At 44.7% G+C, this 22,393-nt stretch overlaps 1 protein-coding gene across 1 annotated transcript in view; it reads right to left on the bottom strand.

Moving 5' to 3' along the window:
* The window catches only part of PAFAH1B1 (platelet activating factor acetylhydrolase 1b regulatory subunit 1), a 56,987-nt gene extending 35,865 nt beyond the window's left edge, over positions 1-21,122 (bottom strand). Inside the window, exon 1 of the mRNA XM_069944715.1 lies at positions 20,656-21,122. The gene's annotated coding sequence lies outside the window, so the exon portion shown is untranslated. The remainder of the gene's footprint in view (positions 1-20,655) is intronic.
* Between the last annotated feature and the right edge of the window lie 1,271 nt (positions 21,123-22,393).

Raw genomic sequence — 22,393 nt, forward strand, 5'->3', positions numbered from 1 at the left:
TCTGCAGCAGCTGAGGTATGAGGTTCTGCAGCAGCTGAGGTGCATATGAGGTTCTGCAGCAGCTGAGGTCTAGTAAGGGGTTCTGCAGCAGCTGAGGTGTGTAAGGGGTTCTGCAGCAGCTGAGGTGTATATGAGGTTCTGCAGCAGCTGAGGTGTATATGAGGTTCTGCAGCAGCTGAGGTGTATATGAGGTTCTGCAGCAGCTGAGGTCTAGTAAGGGGTTCTGCAGCAGCTGAGGTATGTGGTATGAGGTTCTGCAGCAGCTAATGATCTCCCTGTATGGGTGTGCGCGTATGATCTCCCTGTATGGGTGTGCGCGTATGATCTCCCTGTATGGGTGTGCGCGTATGATCTCCCTGTATGGGTGTGCGCGTATGATCTCCCTGTATGGGTGTGCGCGTATGATCTCCCTGTATGGGTGTGCGCGTATGATCTCCCTGTATGGGTGTGCGCGTATGATCTCCCTGTATGGGTGTGCGCGTATGATCTCCCTGTATGGGTGTGCGCGTATGATCTCCCTGTATGAGTGTGCGTGATCTCCCTGTATAAGTGTGCGTGTATGATCTCCCTGTATGAGTGTGCGTGTATGAGCTGTCTGTGTGTGCATGTATGATCTGTCTGTCTGAGTGTACATCAGGGAGGAGCAAATTAATGGTAGTAGTGAAGTGCTTCACTTCACACGGCCGTCGGCTTGTCAGCTGGCTGCATTTGAGTTCTGCTCTGCATGTCTGGGTAAGTGGAATACAGTCCTGGGTGAAGTTTTGCAGGACTGTATCCAGATTTTCGAGTCATCTGGAGCAGAGCTGAGGTGTATTATGAAGTTGGCTGGGGACACACTTCTATCAGTATCTGTACTGCTGTGCAGACAACAACAAAATGGCACTGCTCCTTTCCCCTCTTTGTTCTGTGAAAAGAGGGGGGAGGTGATGATGTCACAGCAGTAAAGCAGAGACTGCCTCTTTTCAGCAGCTGTATTTCAGGTTACTTTTTACCTGCTGGAGCTCCCCCTAGGGGCCATCAGTGGGAAATATGAAAAATTAGATTATTAATTTGTCATATTTCCTTACATGTAAAAAATATAAATAACACATATAAATTAACCAAAAACAACAACAAATGTAATTTTAACACTTTCCAATTTTTTCTTTTCTTTGTGACACATTCCCTTTAACAAACCCCCAGCAGATTTTTCCTTCTGCCAAGAGAATATAAAGCCCATTCCCATTGCTACTGGGCTAATACGTTACCTGGCAGCCCTCCGAGCTCCCTGATGTCCCGCTCAGCCAACCCAGTGGCTGTGGTGGGATGCACTCTGAACCTGAGAAGCAAGCAGGAGCGTAGCCAGGTAAGGTATTAGCCGGGCAGCGGTGGGTTACGTGGGAAGTGGCTACATTCTCTCCGCGAAAAATCCGCTGCGAGGATGTAAAGCCATAGAAATTGACAGTATTGAGTATTGCAGTTTTCACGGCGAAACTCCCAGTTTAAAATCCGCTGCGATACAGCATGTGTGAAGGCACCTCAAGTAGGATTTTTTTTAAGGGCACAGTTCAGTTTTAGGTTTTAGTTGTCCATGTTAGAAAATTAACCCAACTTTGGCAGCAAGTGTTAGGGCCCTATTACACAGGACGATCATTGTGCAAAAAATCGTTAAATCGTTCGAATTTAAACTCTGTAATTGCAGGCAACAATTGAAAAATTGTTCGTATGTTGTTTATCATTGATTTAGATCTGGACCTAAAATTATCGTTAATCGTTCGCTGTAATTCCACATTCGTTCGCTCAAGTTCCGCACTTTTTCACTAATCGTTCAGTGTAATAGCACATTGCCCATTGTTTTCCTGAGATCAGAAGGAATAAACGATCATAGTAATGATCGCAATAACAATCGTATCTAACGACCATCGTTCTGTGTAATATGGTGAACGATTTCAGGTTAACGATAAAACCTTGTTTGCGATTGTTTATCGTTAGTCGTTAAAATTCGCTCCGTGTAATAGGACCCTTAATCTTCTTAGTGATTTAGACGTTTCTGTCAATTACTAACCAGTAAAAACCACACGCTTTAACAAAAACTGCATCAGTTTGCAGAATGACCATAGGCTGACAGTTTTCTGCCAAACGGCAGCAGTTCCATGTGGCCGAACCCAAAGACATCTAGAAATGTAGCATTAACTAGACGTTTCCTTTAGCAGCCAACCAGACTCCAGCTTTCACTTCAGACATTTAGAAAATGAAAGCAGCACCATGAAAAAAATAAATAAAAATTAAGCATGAGCTGAAAAGCACTCTTCCTCCTCTCGGAGACCTGCCGCTGTCACAGACAGCTGAGCATCAGATATGTGCTGGGGGAGGCGGTATAGGAATCGCAAGCTAAGCAGCAAATAACTAAAGCCCCTATTCCACGGGTCGTTTAAAGGAGCAATATCGTTCGTATTCGGCCGATATCGGCCGCTACGAACGATATTCGTCCAGTGGAATAGAGTGCAACGATCAGCCGACATCGTTCATGTCGGCTGATCGTTGCAGTCGCTTGTTTTTCAACATGTTGAAAAACAAGCGACTGATATAGCAGCGATCTGCTGCCGTCGCTCCGTTGAATAGGAGCATCGGCAGCAGATGCTGCTATATCCTATGGGCTGCGTGGACGATCAGCGATCCTCCGAGCAGCCCCTCCCGCACTCACCCGCTCGCTGCAGCCGCGTTGAATAGCGGCGGCAGCGAGCGGGGAACGAGGAGCAAACGAGCGCTAATAGCGCTCGTTTGCTCCTCCTAACGACTCGTGGAATAGGGGCATAAGTAAAAAAAAAAGGTGCACAGGGCAGGGATAGGCAAAATACAGCACTACAGATACTGGAGTGATACTATTTGTTTTAAGGGTCTGATTAAACGATCACAAACAAGATTGTTTATCATTAACCTGAAATCATTCACCATATTACACAGAACGAGTCGTTAGTCAGACCATTACTATATAAGTTGACTCCCATCTGATCCCAGCAAATGAAGAAACAATGTGGAATAAGGGTAGCTTCTCACACACTGTATCGCAGCAGATTTTCTGCTGCGGATCTGCAGCAGATTTGATCTAAATAACTGAACACAGCATAAAATTTGCTGCAGATCTGCTGCGGATCCTGTAAGTGAGAATGTACCCTAATGCTACATTTACACAGAACGATCAGGCGAATTTTCGCGATAACGATCGAATCCGAACGATAATCGTACGTGTAAACGCGGCGAACGATTGATAAATCGTTCATTTTGATCTTTTAACATGTTCTTAAATTGTCGTTCGCAAAAAATTCGCCGATCGTTCCGTGTAAACAGTCGTTCACTGATTTTACCTATGTGTGAGATAGGCTTATGCGATCGCAAAACGAATTTTCTGTACGATATATCGTTCCATCTAAACGCTGATCGTTATTAAAAAAAAAATTGTTACTTCGAAATCGTACGATCGGGCCAATTATCGCTCCGTGTAAACTTAGCATAAGGGTCCATTTACACAGAAAGATTATCTGACAGATCATCTGCCAAAGATTTGAAGCCAAAACCAGTAATGGATTTGAAAAGAGGAGAAATCTCAGGCTTGCCTTTATGACCTGATCTATGTTTATAGTCTGTTCCTGGCTTTGGCTTCAAATCTTTGGCAGATAATGTGTCAGATAATCTTTCTGTGTAAATGGACCCTTACACTTAACAACTAGTGAACGAAAGTGGAACTACAGCATACGATTAACCCTTAGAGGACCGGGCCAATTTAAATTTTTGTATTTTCGTTTTTTCCTCCTTGTGCTTAAAAGGCCATAGCACTTGCATTTTTTCACCTAGAAACCCACATGAGCCCTTATTTTTTGCGCCACTAATTTTACTTAGCAATGACAGGCTGAATTTCTTCATAAAAGTACACAGCGAAACCAGAAAATGTAAATGTGTGATGAACATGGAAAAAAATAAAAATAAAACATTTTTATTTATTTGTTGTTTTTTTTTTGTTTTTACGCCGTTCACCCTGGGGTAAAACTGTCTTGTTATATATGTTCCTCAAGTCGTTACGATTACAACTATATGTAACATGTATAACTTTTCTTTTATCTGATGGCCTGTAAAACTATTCAAACTATTAAATATATGTTCCTTAAAATCGCTCCATTCCCATACTTATAGCGCTTTTATCCTTTGGTCTATGGGGCTGTGTTAGGTGTCATTTTTTGCGCCATGATCTGTTCTTTCTATCGTTGCCTTGATTCCGCATATACGACTTTTTGATCGCTTTTTATCACAATTTTTCTGGATTTGATAAAACAAAAAAATGCGCAATTTTGTACTTTGGGATTTTTTTGCGCTTACGCCGTCTACCGTGCGAGATCAGAAACGTGATAAATTTATATTTTGGCCGATTACACACACGGCGATACCAAACATGTTCGTTTATTTATTTTTATTTATAACATGGGAAAAGGGGGGTGATGCAAACTTTTATTAGGGGAGGGTTTTTTTTTTTTTTTTACACTTATACTAGAAGCCCCCCTGGGGGGGCAGAATAGTTATATTTCATAGATCAATGAGATCGGCAATCGATTGCTTTCGGCTCCCGCAGCTGAAGACAGTCGAGTGCCCAGCCGGGATCAGCGCCATTATGCCATCAGCTGCATCTGAAAACTTAATTAGCGGGCACGGTGATCGAGACCGCGGCGGTTAAGAGAGGCCACCGCGCGGCACCGCTCTGAAATCCCCTAAGTGGCCCAGGAGGTACGGGTACACCCAGGGTCGTCTAGGGATTAACAATGATTTTGGTGTCAGCACCAAAACAAAAAATTAACAATTTTACGTTGGTCATGTGATCCTTGTCTGCATCTACACAAAACGATCAATTAAATTCGATGCGATATTTGCACAGTAATTGCCTCATGTAATAGGGATCTAAGATGGTCTGTCTATATGAATACATGGGGGCCAGACGAACCCCTGACATGACAGTACTGCGTTTATGTTGCAGCGTCACCACAAACATGTAAAACTGTGGTGTGAACTGTTTCTAACGCGGCAAGTATTCCCTGTGTACAGTTCTGAATAAACGTTACTTTTTATGCCAAGGATGAACACATAGATACATAAGCCTCTCCCTGAAAGATCAAAGTTCTTTTTTATCACTCCTATTACACCATGAAACACACGACCCATCTACAAGCCACAAATAAAGAAAGTAATATATTGTATAATCTCATGAACAAAGAAAAAACTCAGCTCACCATAGGTGGTTTGTTGTGTGATGGTGGACATTCAGGCAGGAGCAAGTGGAGTGGTAGCGGGCCGCACCCGGTAATAATAGTAAATTTACTAATATTGTATAATGTATAACTACTTAATCACACATTTTACATGTTCTGCTATGGTTGAATACACATTTATCATTATCATTGTGTGTTTAGATTTGCTAATAAACTGGGTGCTTTGAAGTACAGAGCCTTTCTGACCTCTTGGATTGCTAGTTACTTCCCTAAAGGTCATTCAATAACAGACAGCCGAAAGACTGCTTGGCCGACAGTTCTCTCTCCTGACTGCCCCCGTCCTCTCTAAATACACAATTATTCGGCATGGAAGAGCGTTCCTGTATTATCTATGTTAAGGAGAGAGTTAAGCTGCAGCCAAAGAGCTCTGGCTGCGGCTTATCTCTTCCAGAACAAAAGGGGTCAGGCGGTGATTTTCCATCACACCCAACACCAGCTGTAGGTGGGTCTGTCGGGGAGCTCCATACACAGTGCACTGGCGGGCGAACCCGCTGCAAGATGCAGGTACGGCTGACATAAATATAAAATGTTAGGTTATGTGTAATATTTGATAGCATACCAATAAGACCTTATCCATGCAACCATGTATCCAGAAAAACGGAGAGGGGTCTTAGGCTTCATGCACACATCAATTTTTTTTCTGTCCATGAATCAGGATCCTGACAGACAGCGGAAAAAAAAACAGGCGTGTGGATAATGCCAAACCTTATTCACACGTTCCGTGAAGCGGTCCGTGATCAGGGACAATATTATAGCCCATTGCTTTCTATTGAGCTATTTCTCATGGATCCACAATCCGTTCAGTTAAAACATAGGACGTCATAACTCAGGTGAGATGACGGCATGGATTACCCCATAGAAGTCTATGAGATCGGTGTTTTTCACGGACTGCACAGTTCTGACATCCGTGCAATCTGAGAAAAACACGGATGTGATGTTATCAATGTAATTTAAAAAGCTTTAAACTAAGAATATGCATTGTTTGTGGAAATTAAAGGAGAAGTCTCATGGAAGGACAAACTGAAGGCAGGCTGGCGGGGGCAGAAAAATAATAAAAAACTGAACTCACCCATCCTCGTGCCTCTGATGCGCCGCTTCTGTTCACATCAGCCAGTGTCTTGCTGTTCCAGAGTATATTCTCTGTAAATACAACAAACTTCCTCTATGGCCGCTTTTGAGATCCATATTCACTAGTGTCATTGCTCACGCACTTTGGTGCCCATTTCTCAGACTTGTCCAGATCACGAAGGGAACACAATTTGGATGGTGTAAAAGTAGTTGTATATAAACGGACTGTCCATTCACAGTGATGTGGCAGCATCATCATCATCACACAAGACATCAAAGGGGTCTAGGAAAATCTCAATGTCCAATATGGACAGCTGTCTAAACATTATATGGGCAGACTGTAGCAAGTGTATTCAAATAAAACAGATCTCACTAAAATAAACAGATCCTGGCACATGTGGACATAAGCGCAGATTTATCCAACTGTGTAAAACAGAAATTAGTGCAAATTGCCCACAGCAGCCAATCACAGATCAGCTGTTAAAATGAAAGCTGAGCTGTGATTGGTTGCAGTGGGCAGTTTACACAAGTTTGTTTCACACAGTTTGATAAATCTGGGCCATAGCTTTAAATGCACCATTCATGTGTACCGTAAATCCACAGCGTCTGGGATAGACTTTATTCTGCCAGAAGCTTCACATCTTGTACAATGCGCTCAGTAAACAGAAGCCAGAGAGAAAAAAACACTCCTACTGTTCAAGGTGCCATTCATACAGCCATCATTCCCTAGAAGTCAAGAGATGCTACTCCTAGTACACGTCTTTCAGCGTATTTTGCTCCCATGTCTGGCTTTCTCACCGCCTGGGGTGCTGGATGGGGGCGAGGGGCGGGGGTTGGTAAACCACACAGCTGTGATACTGGCACAAACAAACTGTTTAGGAGCTTCTGACATCATTAATAATCATGGTGCTGCAAGCTCTGAGGTCCAGTCCACAGAACACCATCCGTGTACAGACAAAATTCTATGGAAGTGTGAATTCCCCCCGTAGTTTTATTGTACAAAAAAACCATGGCCAAAAACTTTTGTGCACACCATAAAGTGTTTAAGAAAAAAAAAAAAAACTGATTTCGATCCTTTTTTGTTTCATAATCTTCGTCAACGGAAAATGGATCCTAACGAATGACATACAACTGCATATGTTTTTCCATAAAACGGACAATAAAAACACAGTGTGAACCTAGCCTATGGCCCTACTCACATGTCCGTAGTGTCAATTCCGTACAGCAAAGATTTAAACTGTTTTAAAGCTCCCGGCATCATTATGAATGATGTCGGGAATTCTGAAGTCTGTTCCATAGCACATCGTCCATGTGAACCTTTCACGGACCGTGTGAATGACCCCTAAAAAATGACCGGCTGGGGGATAGTGGATTTCAGAGTTACTGTAAGGGTACAAACACACACACACACACACACACCGTATACGCAGCAGATACGCAGCAGATCTGCAGGTGCAGATTTGATACTGTGTTCAGTTACTTAGATCTAATATGCTGCATATTTGTTGCGTATTTGCTGCGTATCGCAGCAGTAAATACGCAGCGTATACAGTGTGTGTGTTTATACCCTAATAGTGCTCAACTGTACAGCACCATGCTTTTTTGTGTTTTTAATACAAATTTGACTGCAGAGTCCACAAAAAAAAAAAAAACACAGGTAGACCATACAAATCTCATGCACATGTTGCCCTTTGTCACATATCAATCCAGGACTAATGTGAATACATATGCTACTAACAAGCTAGATTGAGTAGAGTATAGTGGCAAAATATGTAGCCTTTACAAATCCAAATTAGAAATAAATAAGGATTAAAAATTACCCAAAGGGTTAGGAAACAATTTCCAATTTCTATGTAGTTAAAGTTACAGTATTGCTGTAAAACTACTTGCTCTTTGAAACTGCATAAGACAAGGAAGTGTTTAATAGTTAAATGAAGTGTCCAGGCATACTCAGACTATTGGCGACCAGGCATGGAAGGATACAAGTGCATACTTGGCAGTCAGGTTGTAGAGACGGCCATCCAATGGCAAGGAAGACTTGCTCACAGGTCCCAAGAAATATATTAGAATGTACGTAGAATACTGGGGCATGGATAGTTGGTTGTGTAACCTAGTGTGCAGTTGCATCTCAACGACACACATTAGATCACTACAGGCCCTATAACATGTGGTGATTGTCACCATAATGCCCTAGGCACCAGGCCCAGCGATTAGCCAACAAGGAAACACTTGTCAGCTAATCACATTGTTTTAGGGTCCATTTACACAGAAAGATTATCTGACAGAAACAAAGCCAGAAACAGAGATCAGGTCATAAAGGAAAGCCTAAGATTTTTTCTCTTTTCAATTCCATTGCTGGCTTTGGCTTCAAATCTTTGGCAGATAATCTGTCAGATAATCTTCCTGTGTAAATGGACCCTTAAGAGACCAAAAAGTAATTCATCACCTGCATATCTTCCTATGTAATAGCAGAGATGTGGTCAACAAATGATGAAAGAGCTGCATGAACAATCCAGTATTTGTTCATGCAGCCCTACTTGCATGATAGATAAGCACTGAGCTACAATACTGGCAATCATCTAGTGCACTCATCAACCCCATTAAGTTGACCTGTCTTTCACTTTGTGTCAGTGGCGTTCTTATAAGGAAATCAATGTTGATAGTATGCAATAGAAGTGGTAATATCTATGGGTCAGAGTCCATGGTTTAAAGCAACTCTGTAGCCACAATCTGCCCCCCCCCCCCCCCCCAAAACCGCTTGTACCCTCAGATAGCTGCTTTTAATCCAAGATCTGTCCTGGGGTCCGTTTGGCAGGTGATGCAGTTATTGTGCTGAAAAACAACTTTTAAACTGGCAGCCCCGTGCCAAACTGGAGTACCTGTGCCCTAATTTTGCACCATCCCTCCGTCCTCCTCCCCACCCTCTTCATCATTAGGAATGCCACTGGAACATTTTACCCATGCTGAACATTGCACAGGTGTCTTAACGATCCAGCCCATGTGCCGGGCTCACACAGCTGAAGAATAGGAGGCATTTTGCCTGGAGCACTCCTAATGATGAGGAGAGCAGGGAGGAGGGACAGAGGTTGTGCCAGCCTATTGCATACACAATCTAGGCCACGCCCATAGGACACGGGGATGCCAGTTTAAAAGTTGTTTTTTAGAACAATAACTGTATCACCTACCAAACGGACCTCAGGACAGATTTTGGATTAAAAGCAGCTATCCAAAGGTGCAAGTGGTTTGTACAAGTGGTCTTCATAATTGGGAATGCCACTGGAACATTTTCTCCTGTCTGAACATTGGTGCCTTAACAATCCCATGTTCAGTACTAACACAGCTCACAGCTGATGAATAGGAGAAAATCTGCCTGCCTGAGCATTTCTAATAAGGAGGGCGGGGAGGAGGGACATAGAGGTTGTGCCAGCCTAATGCATAGACATTCTAAGCCCCGGCCGTTTAGCACGGGGCTGCAAGTTTAGAGGTTGTTTTTTAGGACAATAACTGCATCACCTGCCAAACGGACCCCAGGACAGATCTTGGACTAAAAGCAGCTATCCGAAGGTACAAGTGGTTTGGGGGGGGTCAGATTGCAGATACAGAGTCGCTTTAAATAAAGTGCAAGTGAAATATCAGCTTATGGAAAGAACAACTACCTAAACATAAAGCAGTGTAAAGCAGCAAGGATCAAGTCTGGCCTGGCTTTAGCATTCACATTCATGGTGGAAAGTGGAATAGGCCAACACTCTTCTACAAGTCTCCACCATAAGAATAAGGACTAATCCCAGAACCTGCAATCATCTAAAGGTCCCCATTGACCTTTGATACTTTTGTCAGCCTTCAGTATAAAGGTGTATAGGGCTCTCCCAACCAACCACTGACAGAGGATGTCAGTGAAGATAGGAGTAAGGGCTCTATTACATCGCTCAATATTGAGGAGCAAGCGAGCGCCGGCCTGTCAGGTCAGCACTCCTCGTTCTATGCTCGCAGTCTGTGGTATTACACCAGGAAGGGGGAGTGCAAGGAGCATCGGAAAGGCTGCCCAGACAATCCTTACATCATCCAGGTAGCCCATAGACAATAGGACTGAAATCAGCTAAATACGGACGATAGTCACTAGGTGTAATAGGGCCCTAAGCCGTGATGGAAAATCACCACCCAACTCCTTGGTTCTGAAAAAGATAAGCCACAGAGCATATTCCAGAGTGTCTATTAGTTGCTATGGGCAAATCACACTAGTTTTTGTATCAAACTAGTTTTTTTTTCACACTAGTTTTTGTTTCACACAGATAACAAAAATTTGGACCATTGTGTATCTGTCAGGGACAAAATAACCTACACATCAACTAACTATATGGGTGCACTACTCCTCTGTAGCTCAGTACAGTGTGCACAGATCCTGACGCGATCTCTATATTTAACTCACGGCGGATAAGACCTGGCAATAGGAAAGCATAGAAATTTTTCAATAGAAGTTGTGATCAGCATTTCACTGCTGCCTCATGGACTTTTTCCCATGACTTTTATACGTTTCACACAAATACACTGGAAACTGCGGTGTGCACGTCACATTCGAAGCCACATTCTCATTACAATATTTTTAGGCAGTTCATAACCTAGTATACATGCACATACACACAACATTTCCCTATACTCAGAGCATTGGGCTGGTTTCATACACAGTGTTTTTCTGGAAACTGCAGTATGCATGTGAATGCTTTTTTTTATGGCATCTTCTATCTTCTCCCAAAAACCCTAAGGCAAAAGCTCACGTGAGTCTATAGTTAAATATCAAACGTACAATTAAAAAATATGGTGACTTATGAACAATCTAAAAGAAAAACTCTCCTACTTGCCCAATGCAACCTATCACAGAGCAGCTTTCATTTTTCAAGCACTGAAGGTAATGAAAACTGTTATGCAATTGATCACTATGGGCAATAAGCCTTTTGTGATTTTTTTATCTGGATTTTACTATAAAGGGGGGAGGGGAGTAACAAAAACATATCAGGGAAACGTGTGTGTGCGTGTGTGAGAAAGCATTAATTAAAATTTTTATCCTCAAAGAAATACCATATAAAATTTTATGCTGCATGCTGTATGCTTTAAATCTACATTTACCACATACAGACTGTTGGGCGATTTCCCAATTGATAGAATCCATAAAAGACAGAGTGCTGGTATTCTGCACTGAGTTTCCACAATACGAACAAGGTTTTTTAAAATCCTATTAACATGCATAGTACTGGAATCCCATGACAAAAATCTGCAATAAACAAGCCACATGTTCAGGTGGCCTATTGCCTGCACATAACAAGCATGTCTCTGCACCTAAAGTAAACATTGTAACAATAGAATCTTTCTTGGGATATCGAAATATTAATACAATGCATTATTCAATATTTCAATTCAGTTGTCAAGACAATGCATACGTTGACAGCAAAATTGGGGAGGTTGACAAGGGGGTGCATGCAACTAAGCCCTGTACCACTCCACCCAACAAACATTAGTAATGCATCATAACATGAATGCAAGATTTTAAGAAAAACATTCCATTTCAGCTCTGTTCACATAATGGGTGATGTCTTTTCTCCATAGCAACAACAATAAACGCACACTGTATCTGAAGGCCTGGTTACTAACAAGGTGTCAGTTTGAAGCCTGTTGCCAAGGAGCAAGGGGCTATATGTTATGTTATGCAGGAAGTCACAGAAAAAGTTACCTATACCTTTAAAGTGACTGTACCACCAGGCCCAGGCAGAAGCACTGGAGGTGGGCCGACCCACCCTTGGTGGGAAGAAACTCCAGCCCCTGCAGGACGTGACTCCATTAGAATCAATGGAACCCTATCATAGAGGGGAGGGGGTTTCCTCCCACTATGGGTGGGTCGGCCCGTCTCCAGTGCTTCTGCCTGGGCCTGGTGGTACAGTCACTTTAAAATGTTTAGATGAACTAATGTCTTGTTCCTTCTTTGGTACTTTCAAATACAAACCACAACTTTTGTTTCATTACGGGGGTATTCCCACCATAGACATATATGGTATAGCCCACATTAGTCTTCAGAACAAGGATTCCCTCACTACCTGGTAAAGGGGACACCAAACACAGCCTGAGAATAAGTGTACAGATGACATCTGTTTAGCCATTTCTGTACCTTAAAGGAGAAGTCTGGCCACAGGCCTTATGGATCGATGGATCATGGCTCTAGGATCATCATCTCAGCCGAAATCAGGACCCGGCTGATGGACAGCCCACTCAGCCAGTCAGTGACTGGTGTGGTACGCCACTGCAGTCACCAATTGGCTGAGCGGGCTGTTCATCAGCCGGGACGAGCATTTTTACCCACCGAGTCGTGACATCACAATTTGGGGGCCGAAAGGAAGTGCCAACCAGGGCGTGAAACAATCGTAACCTGTATTACTTGTATCCATGAGCATGTAAAAAGAATAAAGACACCTTTTGCAGTATTGGATGAGTGCCGCAGTATCTCTCCGACTCAATTAACTGCATTATCGGACAGTACGTCTTCAAGCAGAGTATCTTCCAACTATGTCCTGATGAGCGGACAATGTCATCCTAAACACCATATGAAAAACCTGTTTTGAATTGTGCTAGTATATGGGACAGTGCTAAGTGTTGACAAATTAGGGAAAAAAATGCCTTCCAGGAAGGGTCCCGGCAACGGTCAGGTGGTGCATTGCGGGTACAGGCAGAGGTAAGTAATCCATGATTGCCATTTTCTCCCCTTCTGCCTGACAAAAGTTTGTTATGATCGGGGACAACCATTCAGGGGCTAGGATTGGTCCTAGAGGCAGCACCCAGATCCATCAGATATTGCCAGTTCTGGACCCTCAAACAACCCTTTAGACTTTTTTTTTTTAGAAATAATACAAGTGAAAATTGGATTAGTTGCCCAATGCAATGAAAAACAAACCTTCCTTTGCACAACTGATACACAATCCCCTTTCCATTGTGCAGGGCTGTTAAAGGACACCAATGATAAATGGGTCCAAGTCTACAACAACAAAGTCCCTACTAGTACAGGAGGCCATGAAGTGCTGTGGTATTAATTCCTACCCAATGCACTGACATGTTAACAGTGAAGAAGATCTTAAGCCATGGGAAGCAAATCTGGACAATACTCAGGCCAGTCATACAGGCACCAGGCCTGACCTGACAAACAGGAATGTATTGGGCAATCGTCCAGCCCTTCATTTTCCTACAGAAGAATGACGAGACGGATAATGCGGCATTATCACATAAGTGTACAGACAGATGAGGAGAAGAACCTGTTGGGAATACACTTATTACACTCAAGCTTTATTGCACTGTCATTCTTTGCATTGTTGTGAAAGCTGCACAGATATTTCACTACATGCAGACACAGTTTTTTAAAACTATTCACATGCATGTCGTGCAGATATAAAGGGGGACATGTATCAATGGCTTCCATGCAAAAAAAAAAAAAAAAGTTGCACAAATTGGAAGGCCTACAGCTAGTTTTTAGAACTGGTACTCCATATAGGAAAGAGTCCTCAGTTGCATTAGAACCTATAAGAAACAAGATGCTACTGTATCTTTCTTGACATTTATGTAACGTGTAAGTAAAAGCCAACTAGCTATGCAAGCTAAAAAAAAACATGTTAGCCAATAATAATGAAAGTAAACTGAACTGTGTAGAGGTTCATCAATGATGATGGCATCTTACATCTAATACAGCCTTTGGAAATTATGCATTTAATGAAATGTGAAGCAAACTTCTGCATTGTAATTATTTTATAAAGGATTTTTATTTTGTTGAAAAGTGTCATTTTTACCTAGCATGTGCACTCGTTTGCTTCTCTCAGTTGGCCAGTGGAATAGGGGCTTTAGATTCTCTTTAAATGGAATTGTTTATCAATCAGCTCATGTTTTACTTAATACTTCCATTACCCCAAAAACAACTATGGAACATCTTATCTATATTGTCTTTCCTGATTGCATACCATGGCAACTGAAAACTACCATTCCACTGTCAAAGAGGTGTGTTCCTAGACACTATCACACCGCAATGATTGGACATTGTTAGAGACCTGTTACACAGGTGATTATTAGCTGATCAGGCAGACATCACATCATAGTTATGTAGCTAAGGATGGGGGAGAAAAAAAAAAAAACTATAATGCTACTGTGTTGACCCAGAGGAAGGCAAAACAAAAAACCCTAAGGAATATGCCAATTGCTCCATAGCAGGAATACAAAGAATTCCTTCCCCACACCAATATCGCAATTAGATTAAATATCTGGATCAACATCTTATCACCAGAAATCTAGTGCCCATAAGTTGTATTAAAGAAGCAGTTCACTTTTATTTTTTTCGCCCCCCCCCCCGGGAAGCAGCTGTCAAGTATACTTACAGAAGATGATCGGTGTCCCGTTCCCGTCGGTCAGTTCCGTCCCGTGGTGCCGTTCACATCGGGCGCTTGCTCACTTCCGCCGGCGCTGTGACTCCTCTTCTCTCCCTTGTCATTTGAACGCCGGAAGTCACGCGCTTCCATAGAGAATGCATGGAAGCGAGTGACTTCCGGCGTATAATCACTGGTCAGAAAAAATAAAAAGTGAACTGCTTCTTTAAAGGGGTTTTCCGATTAAAATTAGCTTGCCCCCTATGCACAGGACACAGGATAACTAAAAGATGGCAGGGGGTCAGACGTCATTGCTCCCTGACAATCTCCAGATCGGCCCAAGCCTCTTTTTTAATAGAGATGCGGGTTGGCATGTGACCTAACGCTCATTCTTTATTCATTCTTTATGAAGCTGCCAGAGCTGAGTGCAGCACTCCGCTTTTTCTGGCAGCTCCATATAGAAGTAATAGAGCCAATAGTCACATGCAAACCTGCATCTCTATTCAAAACAAAGCGCGAAGGTCAGACCCACTGTGATTTCCTACTTGTCCCCTATCTTGTGGATGGAGAAAAGTTTTGATCAGAAAACCCCTTAAAACAAATTAACCTAATGGTAAATGTGCTTTAAAGTATTGCCCACGGATAGAATGGCGCCAGCGCAAGGAAACCGGTGCCGCAGTCATTTTTTTGAACCGCGGGATGGTTCCTGTGTATGGCGCCGTTCTATTCACAGGCACCGGACTGAAGGTGAAGCACTGGAGGGAGGAAACCCTCGCCCCTCTATGACATGGCTCCATTAGAATAGACATAGAGGGCCTGGTGGCAATGACCGCGGCACCACCTTCCTGGTGCCGGCGCCATTCTATCCGTGGGCAATGTGGGCAAAAATTTTTAAAAAGTATTCAGCCAACCCCCTGAACTTTTTTATTGAGTCACATCAAGTAGAAGAGAGTTCCATAGTCTCACTGCTCTTACAGTAAAGAATTTGCTTCTGTGGTGATAGTTTCCCCTAGACCAGTGGTGGGGAACCTCCGGCCCGCGTGTCGCATCCGGCCCTTGAGACCTGTCGATGCGGCCCGAGGCTCTTCTGTGATGTGCACCGCTGTGGTGAAGCAGGAGCCGGCATACACAGAAGGATGCTGAGAGTGCAGTCCCCTTCCCCACCAGAGCAGCGCACATCTTCCTTCTCCTGCGGGCTGCGCACAATGACGTCATTTCATCGCGCGCCACCTGCAGAAGATGGGCACGGGCTAGAGGGGAGAGAAGACGACCGGTTCAGTGTGGGAGCGGAGGAAAGGTGAGTGGGATGTTTATTTTTTTTATTTGGGACAGGCACTGGGGGTTAACTAGGCTACCAGGCTGACTGGGGGGGGGGGGGGTTAACAAGGCTACGAAGGACATGACTGTGGGGGGGGGGGGGTTAACTAGGCCTACCAGGGACATGACTGGGGGGTTGGGGTTCAACTAGGCTACCAAGGGCATGACTGTGGGGGGGGGGGGTTAACTAGGCTACCAGGGACATGACTGGGGGGGTTGGGGTTCAACTAGGCTACCAGGGACATGACTGGGGGGGGGGGGGGGGGGGGTTTAACTGGGCTAACAGGGACATGACTGGGGGGGGGGGGTTAACTAGGCTACCAAGGACATGACTGTGTGTGTTTGGGAGGGGTTAACTAGGCTACCAGGGACACGACTGGGGGGGGTTTAACTAGGCTACCAGGGACATGACTGGGGGGGGGGGTTAACTAGGCCTACCAGGGGCATCACAGAGGGTTAACTACAATAGCACTAGGGGAACAATACTTTGCCTTGCCCAGGGTGCTGCAAACCCACGCTACTAACTGCCGCGCACAGTATGTGGCCATCGAATGACTTTATTAATGCCCGACTGGCCCTCGACATGGAAAAGTTTCCCCACCCCTGCCCTAGACCATGGTCTCCAAACTGCAGCAAAACCACAATTCCCATCAGGCCCAGACAGCTAAGGCTTTGGATTTGGCTGTCCAGGCATGATGGGAAATGTAGTATTGCAACAGTTGGAGGGCCGAATTTAATCCAAGTGAGACATCGGGAGAGCATATTTGGCTTAGTTCATGTCACTTGTTTTTTAGCATTGTTTTTGCACTCGTTACGGCAGCACTGCCATATCCACAGTATGCCAAATACCACTGAGGACGACAGATCCCCATTAAAGAAAGTGGGGTCTGTTAGGTTTCAATATCTGCATCCAGCATTTTGCTGACAAAATAATGCAGCATTCTGTAATACTGGAGTTTGTGCAGGATTTTTTATGGAATTTGCAATGGAGGCTCCTGATGAAGTCTCAGAAGCAGATGTCAACACTGCATTAACATGTTTTTGGGCCCACGTTGAGGTACGCACCTGCAGCCTGTCAGAAAGGTCGCCTGATGCATAGGAAAACAGATTCCTGGAAGGCCCTTTGACTTTAATGGGCGAAACATAAATATGACAATGTTTAGGTCATCTCAAATGAGGTCTTCAAAGTCACTATTATACTAGCCTCAATTAAGTCAATGCACCCACTAGAAACACCTCAAACTATATGTCAACAACCCTTCTTAACAGGTTGCTGACATATACCTCAACATGACTGTGGGCTTATCATATTATATTTATTCAGCAAGGCTGGAACAACCATCATAGTAAAAAGTTACCAAAAACAACTCACAAAATAGACCCTCTTGACGAACAATAAAATTGTCAAGCCAGACATCTGTGTAATATAGCCTGTGTCTCCAGCTCACTCATGCGCTAATAGAGGCACATGCCATATGTGCATCAGCTCAACTGAAGTCTTCTCATGGTTTTACAGTGATCTGTGTAAGCAACTGTATACACACACAGGGATGAATAGCAGGCAACAGTGGAAGCCATCACATGGGTGTACACTATATGGCCACAGACTACTACTATTTGGAATGGTAAGAGTTATGCAGAATTGAAATAAGCAATGATGTAACAACTTATTTTTCAGTTGAATTGATGAAGAACCCACCAGCCTATCTGACATCACACAGTAAAGTACCCATCTTTAATAACACCAAGAAAAAAAAAATCAGATGTGCCAGCCAACATACAGGTAACACAAAATGCTAAGCAAAGCCAAGCAAAAGAATTACTAAAGTCATCTGAAAATATTCCACAATAAACACCTAAAAAAATAGGCTGCAAAATTCTTTTTAAAAAAAGGTAGAACCTTCAATAGTAAGCATTAATGGGGGGGGGGGGCAACCTAACCACAGGTAAAAAGGTAAAGGTAAGTACATTTCCTATATAACAGATGTCAGATTTTAAGATTCCTAGATACCCGCCAGCTGAGATGCTTTGGAGAAGACTGGCTAAACAAAGCCAACTCCTAGGCATAACATCACACAACACATGCTTAGAGCAGGTGTCAAACTTCCTTTGTGTCTGAGAAATAAAAACCACAGTCTAATGTCAACCACCAGCAAAGAGGGAAAACTAAGGAAACTTTAAAAAAATGACAGAAATGGAAACATGTCGGACAGTGTTGCCATCCATTCCAGCTTCAGAATGATGCAATAGAGAAGTTTCAAAGGCTTCGACAGGCACTGCATTGTAGGAGTGGCAAGCAATAAGACAAAGAATGAGGGCTAACTAGGCAAGCGGGCACCAGACAGATGTTACACCCGGAAAATGCTGCACTAGATCTATACAAGATATTTTAACAGAGGGTAAAACAAAGGGAAGACAATTCTATGAGAAGTGATAAACCGGAGCTGCAACAATGGAAGGCTGGGAAGATGTCATTGGCACATGGTGCGGCAGAGCCCCGGAATAGACATGAATCAACTTCTAGTGTGCACAGAGCAGCTCACTATTCACAACTACCAGGAAGAGAGCGCCAGACATGGTGGCACGATAAACCGATGCAGTGACAGAAAAGAAACCACCTCAGCAGAATGGCACCTTTGTACAGACAACTCACAAAGAACAGCACGTCACACTGCATGAAAGCATTGTCATAAAGTCCATGGGACGCCCGGGAAGTCTATCTCCACATCAGCCAGCAAAAATCAAACACTAAAACGAACATCAAAGTTCACTGATAAACGCGCCCTGTACAGATGCTGCCGGCTGTAAGGATGGATGTGGGTTCATGAATCCCATCAAGATCCAATATTGCAGCAAATATAAAAATTCAACAAGTGAGCGATTGCGATGCAACAAGCAAATATATAATATGTAAGTCCTGGTAGCCTCATATCTACATGCCAGTGCAATGTACTCTCCATGCGTGCACTAGGACCATGTCATGAAGTGATGGTGCATGGCTGATAGCAGGTTACTCCACCCAGTCTGTGCACAGCATCCATCCCCGCTACATCCCACTGCTTCCCTGCTATTCTTTACCTGCAACAGGCAGAAAATATATTCAACACATTCCAAAAAAAGAATATGAGGGCACCCCCCCCCATCCCAAATGGTGAAGCTGGATAATCCTTGGGCAGACTCCTAGAGATGATCCAAGTGTATAAAACAAGGGTGTGCACAGGCACACACACCTAGCCATGATTCAGCCATCTCCCACTCCCCGCCTCTGACAATTCCCATCATCTCCAGTGCAAGCAACAGTGTGGATGACAGCGCTGGCTGGAGATCTACAGACCCCCCTAGCTCTCTTCAGTATATGGGGGCCCCTAGCCCTCCTCAGTATATGGGGGCCCCTAGCCCTCCTCAGTATATGGGGGCCCCTAGCCCTCCTCAGTATATGGGGGCCCCTAGCCCTCCTCAGTATATGGGGGCCCATAGCCCTCCTCAGTATATAGGGGCCCCTAGCCCTCCTCAGTGTGTGTGTGTGTGTATATATATATATATATATATATATATATATATATATATATATATATATATATATATATATTAGGGCCCTAGCTTTCCTCAGTATATGGGGGCCCCTAGCTCTCCTCAGTATATGGGGGCCCTTAGCTCTCCTCAGTGTGTGTGTGTGTGTGTATATATATATATATATATATATATATATATATATATATTAGGGCCCTAGCTCTCTTCAGTATATGGGGGCCCCTAGCTCAACTGAGTATATGAGGGGGCCCTAGCTCTCCTCAGTGTGTGTGTGTGTGTATGTAATATATATATATATATATATATATATATATATATATATATATATATGGGTGTCCCTAGCCCTCCTCAGTGAAAATATATTATAATATATATTTTCACTGAGGAGGGCTAGGGACACCCATATATATATATATATATATATATATATATATATATATATATATATATATATATATATATATATATATATATTAGGCCCCTGGCTCTCCTCGGTATATAGGGGCCCAGCTCCTCCAGCTGTCACCTCACCCCTCTCCTGTCAGGCCTGCATCCTCTCCAGCTCCTCCATCCTCCCTGTAATAGCAGGCTCCCATCACATCCCCCTATAAGCCGAGTCATTGCCTGGCCTGCCATGGCGCCCGCACACTCCGCAGCGCAGTACAGGGGATGCCCCCTCTATGACGTCACGCTTGTTTTGCAGAAAAAAAATATACAATCTGACAAACTGTCCAAAACCAATGTGACGGGTCGGGAGGCTGCGGGAGCGCTGACATCCGTCCTGTATCCGGCCGCCCCAATGTCAGTGAGATCCCGGGAGCGGGGACACTGCGGATGTGGCTGCCCCCTCCCCGGCCGCCGCCCCGAGCCCCCCGGCCGCCTTCCCAGCAGCCCCCTGCCGTGTGTAAGCAGTAACGGCCGGCCGCCATTTTGAGAGAGGAGAGAAGAAGATGAAGGAGGGAGGAGGAGGCGGCAGCAGCCACATCGCCAGGAGCAGGCCCGGCCCGCCGCCTCCGTCCTTCACCGTGACAATACACGTTACACGGGCGATGCCAGCGACTTACCGGGGGAGTCATCCGAGCACACGGGGCGGCGACGAGTGACGGCCTCTCCCGGGCCACGGAAGGTCTTCACAAGGGCGGCGGTGTAGGGGGGAGCTCCGGCCTCGTCACACACAACAACCGAGCGACAACAGATGTGAGGGGGAAAACGGCGAAAAGGGCGGGGGGCGCCACACAGGACCGGCAGCCGCTGCTCGCAGTCAGCTCTTTATTTTTCCTCAAGCGATAAATCCTCCTCCGCCTCCTTCCTCCTCCGCCGCCGCCACGGAGCACCGGCACTCGGTATCCTGCGCCTCCTCCCTCTTCTCACTGTCCCTTCCGCCGGGCACTCAGGGCAGCCTCCGCCGCCGCGCTGTCAACGAAACGGAGCTCAGCAGCGCGGTGACGTCATACCAACCGCTGTAGGGGAGGAGGGAGCGACCGGCCGGCTCCAAGGGAGGGGGGAGAGAGAAGGCGGGGTCACAGAGCGCGCAGGCGCACTGAGGTATGCTGCTGTCTAGGCGTGGACGGCGGGAGAGAGCTTGAGGAGGGAGGGGATGACAATAGGCAGTGACGCAGGGAGGGAGAAAGACGCATGCGCGGTTGATGACTGGCTTCAAAACAAGGGGGTTAGGTAATGTGTGAGCGTCTGGTTGTTGGTGTGCGGCCGGCCTCTGGTCACGTGACTGGATGTGAGAGGAAACTTCTTACCCATGTGGTGGTGTCTACATATGGTAATTATACTTACAAATGGCGTCATTTACCAGAGGGGGAAAAAAGGTCATAGTCACCTTCTAATTTTCAGCTGTTCCACAGTGATTTTGGTTGCAACAGGTGTCATGCAAGCAAATAATGGTGTATTGTTCTACATGGATCAGGTGTGATGGAGGATGAGGTTGTATTCATGGCCAGACACTGAAACCGCAGCAGCCCACATACCGTATCCACCCACCATAGTATGGATGGCCGTGTACAATACACACTAGCGTATTCTGCTTCATTTCGCCATGTACCCCACTTCTCCTTCGAATAAGTGACCCCCCACCATCAACACCTAACAATAAAGATATAATGGGATTTTATGTTGTGTATTTATATATCTCCTTAGGTTGGGTTCATACATAACGGATGCACAGAGGATCCTTAAAGGGGTACTCCAGCGAAAAGCTTTTCCAAGTAATTGAAACACATTGCAAAGTTATATAACTTTGTAATACACTTCAATCACCTATCTGCCCCCCTTCCCTATCTTTTCCCCCCTCAGTAAGTGAAGTAAACTCATTCTCACCTAATGACTCTTGACCCCAGGCTGCTCTGTGGCAGCCATTTTGTGACAATGACATCATCAAGAGGGAGGCGGGACTAAGCCCTGTTAGGCCAGTCTCCCTTTGTCAGATGACACAGGTTGCTCAGCTCTGATTGGCTGAACAAGATGTAAGCCATCTAACAGTTTTACAGAGTCAGTTAGACATCACAGGAGACAGAGTGCATCATGGGAAAGCCCAAACCAGGAAGTAAAGAAAAATGAAGACACTAACTGGAGCTTCAGGGACCTGCAAGCGGCGGGAAATTCAAACAGAGACAGACTCAGGATGGATGGTAAATGTAAAAACTACAGCCGAGCGGGACGTTCAGACGCCGTGAGCCACAGAACAAGCCGGAGAGTGTACCGGTAATATATGTACCGGGCTCCGGGGGGTTAAGGGGGCTAGCACTTACATGGCAGTGGGATGACAATTCTGCTGCGAGTATATAATCCTAT

The sequence above is a fragment of the Dendropsophus ebraccatus genome, chromosome 11 (assembly GCF_027789765.1).
Source record: "Dendropsophus ebraccatus isolate aDenEbr1 chromosome 11, aDenEbr1.pat, whole genome shotgun sequence".
Lineage (NCBI taxonomy): Eukaryota > Metazoa > Chordata > Amphibia > Anura > Hylidae > Dendropsophus > Dendropsophus ebraccatus.